The following is a 10420-nucleotide window of genomic DNA, read 5'->3' on the forward strand; positions in this document are numbered from 1 at the left end:
ACCAGACGACATTTTGACGTCCCTGGCAACCTGGGCTGTTTTGTGATTCTATTCTATGATGAATTGGTTTATTTGCCATATCCTTCAGTGAGCTATGGAAATGTATAATCATTTGGCAATAGTGAAAAATACTCCAATAATACATATAGCCATATATTCTCAGTTTTGTGTGCTGGAGATGCTTTTGGTATTCCAGGGAGTTATCTGTGTCTCTGCTTCTGGCCATATGATTTTTTTAGGGCTGAATCTGACATTGCCAGGCATTTTCTCTGTAGTCCATAATCTCCTAGCCCTGCACTGTGCACTTGCAGGATGCTTGAAATGGCTGCAATTTCTAGTCCACAACTTCTGTTGCTTGACAGCTTTTATTTAAAAACATAAATCTGGCCCTGTGTATGGCTTGTTAAACCTCGGAAGATACCAGATCACTGAAATTTTCACTCATCCCTGATTTTATAAAAGGAATTTCCTATGATATAAGCCTCTAATCCAGAAGTCTTATGAACTTAATTAAATTCAACAAAAAGAAACTATGACAACTACAGAATTGAAATATTTTGCTTAGTTTGCAAAACAGGGTTTAAAGAAATTCAAATGGATTAAACCAGACCAAAGCTATAGAAAAAGTCTTTCTTGAGCTCCTAGCAAAGTTTTTTCAGAGAGAACCCAAGAGAAGTTTGCTGCAGGCCTGGTGATGTATGGTACTGGCAGTATGTTACATTAATGTCCTAAGAATTGACATGTATATTATAAAGGGTAGTTATAAGTTCTAATAGTTGTGAATGAGGGAAGTATCAGACAAGTATAAGGCCAAAGTATCACTATTAAGACAGATTTTATTCACCTTATATAAAAGTAACCTGAAACACAGAATGTGCAGTAACAGGCTGAAATTTGATGACTGAACAAAACTGGAAAATAAGTCAAAATGAATGAGGTGGACACTAAAATAAAGAGCAGTTGGAAAGGCTAAGACCAAGGACAGATATATGGCTATGAAATAATACAGAAAAATGTAAGCGAAAGACACTGAAGATGAAAAGAAAGATTTTCATTTTCAAACAGCAATACAGAAAATCTAGGGGTAGTGGAATATATCACGCAAACCTTTGACCCATTGCTTATAAGCAGTAAATTGTAAGAAAGTGAAACTGGGGCCACATAAGAAGACTTGGGAAATGTAATTGAGTCGGAGTTATTTGACTGATATAGAAATGAGACCAGGAAAATAGTGTTTTATCGGGTGTAAAACCCACAAATAATGGGTTGCAATTATCAAATAAGGAAATTCTGATAAGGACTGAATTCTATCTTGGAAGAGATTTAATTGAAATGAACAGGCTGCTGCATATATCTCCATAAAAAATAAAGCTGGCATAACCCAGGTAGCTTTCACTTGCTTTTAGCTAGCATTCTAATTACTTTAACCAGTACCTCAGATAGTTTATCATATCATACTCTGCAATTCAGTGAATGTAAGTTCACTGAAGTTCACCTTTTGGAAAAGAAAATGCTTGTCCCAATGACCAGAAGAAATGGGTAGTCTTCTGATAAATGGCTGCATCCAACCCTATGCCTGATCCCCCCAAGCTCTTATCATTTTACTTTTGCTGTAGGTCTGCCCCCAAGAAACAAGTTGTCCTTTATTCAGACATATGCTTAGTTTTGGGACTGCTCCACTCAGGACTAGATTATCCAATATCTGAGTATTCTGCCTTCAATCTGAGCCTTCAGTGTCTCCCTGAAAGTAGGGAAAGATCTTTTTCTCAGTGTCTGGTTCTTCTTCTAAAAGTTTCTGTCCTCCTTTCTCCTGTAATGGTCCTGGGGCCACAGAGCCCCAGAATGGCTCATTTTTCCATTCCCTAGTCATCTATGCAGCTTCCTCTGAAGTCCTTTTCTACAAAATACATCTAGCTTATTACCCCAACAGTGAATGTGAGGTTTACGCTTCCATTTTACCTCACTGACATTGTCTTGTGAACTGGTGGGAGTTTCTGGTGTACGTAGCCCAGTATACCCCCAGTTTGAACCCCTACACACAATGAGCTGAAGACCTGGATGAGAATGTGACTAATTGTTCCTGGTTCTTCTGCCCATCTTTAGATATCTCATGTTGTCATGTACTTATGGAAAAATCACAGAATACAAACAAGATAAAAATCCTCGATTGACTCCAAACCATCCTCAGTTACCTGCATGTCTCTCACATTAGCATGTGGTTTACCAGCAGATAGTTCAATGAATTTCAATGTAACCTAACAGACAAAGCAAAGTCATTAGACACACTGAACATTTTGCAATATTTTTAGTGTTTTAACTATAATTAATAAGTGTGGTTAACAGGTCTTTTGTGAAATGGTACAGTGGACAACATATAGAAAAGGCAGTGGATTTTTTTTTTTTTTTGAGAGATGCGCTTTTTATAGTAATTGGGATATAAACACCTAAAATCAGGGTTTTATACTAAAAGGGCAAGCTAACCTTACTAATGGTGATTACTCATTGTATAATAGAAAAGGAAATAAAAGCTTTTTTATAAAATGTATCAAATCCTAAGAGTGCTGTTAAACTCATTAAAGAAAAAATGAAGTTAGAGAAACTGGTCTTATTTTTTTTCACTCCCAGTAGAGTTCATTTCTACTTCAACAACTAAGCCAAGGTCACATTTAACTCACTTCAATTTCACCCAGTGCACAAGCTAATGTCAATAGTACAGCTGCCATGCAGAGCTAAAGACTGATGGTTAGACAAAGCCATTTACACAAGGCTGGGTCTTTCATCTTCTCTCAGCTAGTGACATAAGAAAGCACTGAGGTTATTCTCAAGTAGAGACTAAAACTGGCATATTAGAAAAAATGTTATTCTCCTTAGCTGTCACACAAAGGATCTGAAGAAATGTAGAAATGTTTTTTTCCTTGGTCATCTAGGGAGATCACAAAGTGACTCTAATAGCCTTCACTCTGAAATTTTCACATGGTTTAAGTGATTGCCAAGTCTGATATTTTCCATTTACACTTCATTGCCATCAGAAAAAGAAAAAAATCAATATACCTACCTACTCAAGTGTGTCACAGGATGAGCTTATAAAAGAAGACATCAGTCTTTTTAGGGCATGAAAAATATACTTATTCAAATATATCTTATTTAAAATGACATAAATTGCAGTGGTTAGTCAAGATTCGATTTCCTCTAAAATATAAGACTTAAAATATTCCCTGACTTGCCAAGGAATGAGAATCCTTCAAACTGTTGATATGTACAAATGTACTCGTTTTCTCTTGTAAGTTATACCCACCACAGTGTACCAATATTAGTGACTATCTTTAGGAATTTTAAAGGGGAGGTGAGATCTAACATATTATCACATTTCTCTGAGATGGTACAAATAACTGGAACCTTGCCAAAACATGGGAGCAAGAGCTTTTTTTTAAATTTCAATTTTACTATGTATATGAATTTGAGTTGCCTTAGCTTGTTGACCCTAATATGATTCCACGTGATGTCATGCAGCTCTAACAACTCAGACACCCTAAGAAGAGCTATCTTCCCTTCGCATGCTCTAACTCTTACTTAATTTATCTGTCCCATAAAAGATTTCAAGCAATTTCCATGCAACAATATGCAATGTCTTTGTTTTAGATTAATAAAATACCATAGGTACAATGGAATCATCTTGTCAAAGATTTGACTGCTTGACCATTATCAAGAACATTTGACAAGTGAGAGCCAAATTTGTCCCTGACTGTTCTGCTCTCAATGGTAGCTGAAAGGTCATCATTCACCTTATGATGTTGTTTCAACCCCATTATCTTTTCTACCTGGTTTTAGCACCTCTCTCTGGCAGAGGGAGTGAGTAAGATGTTGAAGAACTGAGATGATATTTCAGGCTATCTGCCAGCAAGTGCTAAATAATAATGGAATTTGTTTGCTTACAAATTGAGCAATTGAATTTAGACATTGAGCAGGTCACCTCTGATTTTTTCCCACCCCCAGCTGGCCAATCATCTAAAAAGGCAGAATTACTAGGGTCAATCCTGAAACTCTTTCCCCCATGTGGTAGCACAACATACCAACCATACAGCTACTAGGCCATCCCCCACAGTTACAAGTATTTCAAGGTCAATTTATCAATTTAACAGCTTCATCTTCTTAATCACTAAACTTCTGTCTCTTTGAGCTTGTGCTGAAAGACTGTGGCTGCTAATTAAAATGGAGCTTTACTAGCAAGTACACAAATTAGATCCTGTCAGTAAGTTTATTCTAACTATTGGTCATTTCTAAATGCCTTTTTAATCCCCTAATTTTTACATTAAAATTCAAAAGCCTAACAATCTTAATCACCCCTACATCAAATTCATCATTAAGAACAGGAAGCCAGATGGTATAATTTTGATTTACCGGACTTCAGCGTGAATTAATGTACTGAGTGCCGATAATGAATACATCAAACCTGATATTGCAGAAACCTATGAATCTGGCATGTTAAATTAATAACACACTTTGCACAATGAAAGCATGTAAGCTCATATAAAACCGAGGAGTAATGGTCCCTTTTATTTTAAATGGTCTTTATTAGCCTGCAGTTTTGACTCTTAAAAAAAAAAAAAGATTAACATTGTGCTTAAGAAAGTTCTGCCTGTTTCATATCTGTTCTTTTTCATGTAAGCATGAAGTGAAATGAAAATAAAAATCCACCTGATTACAGACTTCATAGTTGTGAAAGATGTATTGGTGAAGAAAGGGCCCCAGTGAACTGACTGAATCCAATTTATGTTGAAATTATGGTTACATGTTTGACTGGCATGCTGAAATTCACTTATCCCTAAATGTTGTATTACAATGTTGTTTACTACATGGGGTAGTTATTCATTGCATGGACTACATAATGAATTATGCAGATTATGCCAATTTTTTTCTTTTATCCTTTTCTTTCTAATATGTATTGTTTCTTGTTGCAATATACTTTTGCACTGTATGGTGAATATGAAGATGAATAATATTTTGTTGGAATGGAGAGTCAGGAATTGATTTTACTGAAAAACAGAGCAATCATACATTCGGAAATAGTTGTTATAAATAAGTAGCATGTAGGTAAGGTCCATGCCTGCCACATTTTCTGGTAATCTAGCTATTATATAGCCTGGCGATGGCATAGAGATTAGCATTTTTGAAAGAAAATTGATGGATAGCAATTTTAAATAGTCCAGAACATTTGAACCAGTAAGTAGCTTGTGTTTTAGCAGTGGGAGGTTACACAGGGCTGAAATTATTTAAATACATCACTTCTGAACGTGTAATTTTATATTTACTTAGTGTAAATTAAAAATATGGCAGTCGTTACATGTTCTGGTGGACCTATGAATACAAGTATCCAACTTAATTCCTGTTCACATCAAAGACAAAATTGCCTTCGACTGTAATGACAGCAGGATGGGGCTCAAATATTTAACTAAAGGATCTGCAGCTTCCTTTTCAGATATGTAGCAGCAACACAAATAGAAGTAGATTCTCCAGTATGAATTCTAGCTCTGAAGTATGCCCAAGTTACATAGCTTCTAAATGAAATACAGTTTACAATGGTTTTATACTGAATGACCTAAAATATTCAAATGTAGGCCTATAGACCATAATCCTGAAAGGCAGGATAAGAGTTGTCTCTATTTTGGAAACCACAGACTGTTTGCTATAAAAGCATTTAGAGAGTTAGAAGATGTCTAGTCCAGGCCTGAACAGGATAAAGCTGACTGAACAGCTTAACATGAGCATAAACATTTCCTTGACTTTATTCTGTCTCTCAATCTCTGCACAGTAAGTGAATGTTTCAACAGTCTTAGTGTAGCTGTAGGAAATATATTCAATATAGTGAGGGTAGGATAATACCAGGGTAAACGTTGCAAACCTGAATTAGGTGCTACTTTCCAGCTAGCTTTCCTTATTGCACAAGTGTGTTCTTGCACTTACCAGTATGGCATGTAATTTGTATTGCTTAGACATAAACTGCTAAGAATGATTACTAAACAAAACAAGGGATGCACTACAGATTTGTCTAGAGAGGATATAAAAAACCTCTTATGCCTCTTCTTTATATATTTTAGTGGTTTTAGCCTTTAAAGAAGTAGTACTTTACTAATATTTGGGGAGGGAGGAGGAAGATAGTTGTTCCTAAAAAAGAAATTTATGCTGCAAACCATTCTAGCAGCTTGAACAGAATAAAAGTCAGTTGTTCCTGGATAGAAATGTTTCTCACTCTTAAATCTCTAGCTGAAGCTCATTTGACAAACCTATTATAAAATGAATAAATGTAGCTCTGTGTGATTTGTCCATTGTCAACATGTTAACACACTTTATTTGAAGGTAGATTGATGAAGGGTGGCTGAAGGAGTTTACCCTCCTGAGTTAAAGAATAGAAAACCCTTTTTTCTTAGCATTTTTCTTTTTTTCTTATAAGTTCACAAGAGTAGATATACAATTATCCTCGACTTGCTGATGCAAAGGAACAGAGCATTTAGTTTCTTGTCACTGTCTCTGAAATTCCTAAAGGTACAATTAGCATTTCATTTGACATAATGTTGAAAGGTTCATAGATTGATCTTCCCTAAAATGCAGCAAGAATTTTTTGAAATGCAAATTTTGACATTTATTAACTTTTATTCCAGATCTGTTTATAGACTGTAAAACTGTGCATACATTTAACTCAAAGAAGCTAAAAGGACAATGTTTAGGTGGATACTCTGTGTTATAATAAAAGTCTATTTTATTGTTTCAACAATGAAATTTTTATTATCAGAGATTTATGATATCAGCACAGCAGTTTTTACTGCATGATTCACAGTGTTTTTATAGATGTATATTCAACAAAACAAGGAGAGAAATTGTACTGCAGTGCTCTCTCTCAGGAGTGCATTTCCCCATTGAAATAATGTCAGCAGTTTTCCACCTTCAAAGCCCTATGTTTTCAAATCAATTAACAATTCTAATTGTGCTGGAACAGTTGTTCACTTAGCTTGGCAAATGGGACAGGAAACATTATTTCCTTTCTTTGCCTAAAACGAAGACTTTAATCTTCTGAACCATATTTAACATATAAAAAACACAGAACTGAAAAGTTAGGCAGTTTGGAAACTCACTCAATTGTAAACGTTGTTTTTTTCAGTGTTCAGGCCTTGGTAGAAGAATGGAGCAAGAGCACTACAGTTTCCCCTCTGGGTGCCAGCAAACCATCTTAGGATTCATTCTGAATATTTCAAGTGAGATTTGTATCTATCTAGACAGCTGTAAGAGTTATTGCTTTTGCAAGATGGTAAAACAAACACTGATTCTGACCGAACTAGTGATACCAGAATGCAGATCTGTATCGTGTTACACAGGGCTGACATAAAGTAGGTAATACAACATGCCAGAGCCAAGACTTAAAGGCCAAATTTACATTCCATTTTATTTATATACATATATATTGTGTGCTTGGATAGGGGCATAGTGAAAGATATAATTACTGTGACTTCATGCAGAAACATCTAACAGTTAAAATAAATATGCCTGTTTCTTCTGCAAACCTGAAAGCGATTTACCACATGGGCAAAATAATATTACTCCATTTAACAAATGGAACAATCTTGCGGTACTATGTAGAATCACGCAACAAGCCCTTTCCAGGATTAAAGAAGCCAAGGAGTTGGCAGTTGAACATCGTGCACAGTGCTCTATACTAAACAAAATGAGAATCCTCTAGCAAAAAAAATGTACAAATACGAATTTAAGGTTGTATGTTTTCATAACACACAGTACTCAGAAGGTCACAAAACCAGTAATAATGTGTGTTGTTCATATCAAGTGAAGTACTCTACAGATTATCTGTATGAAGGACCTGGTGAGTGTTAATGTGTATTCACCTCAGTCCTAAACTTGTGTAGGAACTTGCCAAGAATATGGTCATACTTTATGCATGAAACTCCTGGGTGGTTAGAACATAATTTTTACCACAACTGTAGCCATGTCTTAGTGCAATCTAAGCAGTCTTCACATGCATAGCATTATCGTAGATACTGTTTCTAACATGTTATTTAATTCAGATCAGTTCCAAGAAAGAGCTAGAACAAAGTGTTTATTTCCATCGTTGGGTTTTTTTTTTTTTTTTTCTTTTACTGTTTTTCTGTGGAGTCATTTAAATTTCTTCACTATTTACTTCTTTGCTTGTGTGACGGTGTATTTAGAGCAGGGGTCAAAGTGAAAATGGCAGCAAACTTTTAGGAATTAAATAGGAATTCAGAGTCTAGAGTTGAACTTATTTAAGTACACATAGATTACACAGCTTTTTCCCACCTCTTCCTCTGTTTAACACTGATGCAATTGTGCACCCTAATGACTAAACTAAATTACTCACTGCTGAGATGAAAAATACTTTCTCATTGCACAATTTTAATTTTTCACTGATAAGGAAACTATCTCATTTGTGGCATTTGCTAGAGGAATGGCATCAAACAAAGAGATTGGTTCTGGTATCATTTTCAGGGTTCTGATTCAGAGCCTGAAACTTGACCCACAGCATAGTGAAAGCTAGATGAAACTCATTAGAAACTATGGTCCCCTGTGGTGATGAAGAAAATGCTGTGAGAAACAGGTGGATAATGGTCAGTACCTGCCTGTCATTCATGAAATTATAATAGTATTTGGCATGGATTTAGTTCTTTTTGTCTGCCTTATCATCATACACCTCTCTGAAGAGCTTGGTATCAATTTCCTATTTTGTAAATGATGAATTAAACCAGAGATTGTTCAGGGTACTTAATCACTGTGACTACAGCATCTAAATTCAAGAAAGCCTGCCTGCCATCCAAGGCTGCCAAATCTTCACTTTTTCTGTCCTCTCAGTGGTGATGAGTAGTCATAACACCTAAACTAGGTAATGATAGGAGACAATATTAGTGTGATTTACTCAATGATTTTGTCTAAGATGATAGCAGAGATTACAGTAAAACACAGATACATGTGTGCCACTGCAGATGCGTAGACCCTGGGTGACTATACTTTTGGAGCAGTACTATTCATAACTTAGGCACCTAAACTGAGACTTAGGAGGAAGTAAGATCACAACAGCAGTCTTGGAAATGTTTGTTGCTTATTGGACACCTTGATTTCTCACTTTGGAAGAACAGCAGGAGGCACACTATGATGCCCTAGTTCCTGCCTAATACTCCATGTCATTTCAGAAATGGATCCTTTCCCTCTTTAAGCTTCCTTGGGGCTCTGCTCAGTGGGTTTTCATACTGATTTTGTCACAGCACTATCAAGTTCCAAACAAAATACAAGGTTCTCCCTGAAAAAGAATGGTGTTCTTTTTTCCCCACGTCTGCTGCTTAAAGCATCCATACAGTCAGTCCCTGTTCCTTCACATCCTCTGAGGAGAAGGTTCTAGTTACTAGGGCTGTAGCATCTGCTAACACTTCTGCTCAGTGTGAATGTTTAGGGCACCTATTTCAGTGGGAAATCCCTGTGGTTTTTTGTCCCTACTTGTAGTCACGTTGATGAGTTTTGCATTCATCAGTCATTGGCTTATATGCCAAAATATCAGATATTTTTGAGGACAGAACCTAGAATCACTAAGCAGCCCTACTCACCATGCTAGAAAGCCATATTCCCAGTCTGCTTTTCCTTTCTGGCCCAATAAATCTCAGATCCACCTTGGCACAGTAAGGCATATCTTATAACCATGTTAAAACCAGGGCAATTTCTTGCAACATGCTTTCAAGACTGAAGTTTTTGTAACAGAAATGTAAAAAATTTTGTGTCCCTAAAGCTTATCTTTTTTCCCAATTTCAGTCTGCTGGTGTAATACATTCTGTTATCACTTTTTACAAACCTTGTTTTTTTCTTGCATAATTTCTTAGGGAAGGTGAACAATACACCTTCCCCAGAGTAGATCTATTCTCCTAAATAAAAGATAACAGCAGAGCATGCTTCAGCACTGAATCCTTGCTGCCCACACTGCTTAACTCTTAGTTCATACCCTACTTATGCTGCCTGCAGAGTAAATCTGCTCTAGAGGAGACTAGTCCTAAGGAGTATAAAATCTGCTGGTCAGAGCCTTGTGGCCTCAAAGCCAGAGACTGGTCCTTGGCCCTTTTTATTTACGGGTATAGATCCACCCAACCTGGCTGCAGTGCTCCACTGTGAGAAATAGGTTTGAGAACTGTGCTATGTCAATAGCTACACAGAGGTATCTATTTTAATAGGAAGGAAAGACATTATTAAATTCTTTGGAAAAAAAAAGATCGAGAAGCTTCTCTTCAAAAATCAGTTTCACGGTTTATATTCTTAGGCGGCAAAGTGACTTTCCAAAGTCACCAGTGAGACATGTCAACCAAAGGAAGGCATGGGGCTTCAGCTAACATTTGTCACTGGTGTTTCTCACTTAACCATCTTC

This window comes from Strix aluco, chromosome 2, assembly GCF_031877795.1.
Source record: "Strix aluco isolate bStrAlu1 chromosome 2, bStrAlu1.hap1, whole genome shotgun sequence".
Classification (NCBI taxonomy): Eukaryota; Metazoa; Chordata; class Aves; order Strigiformes; family Strigidae; genus Strix; species Strix aluco.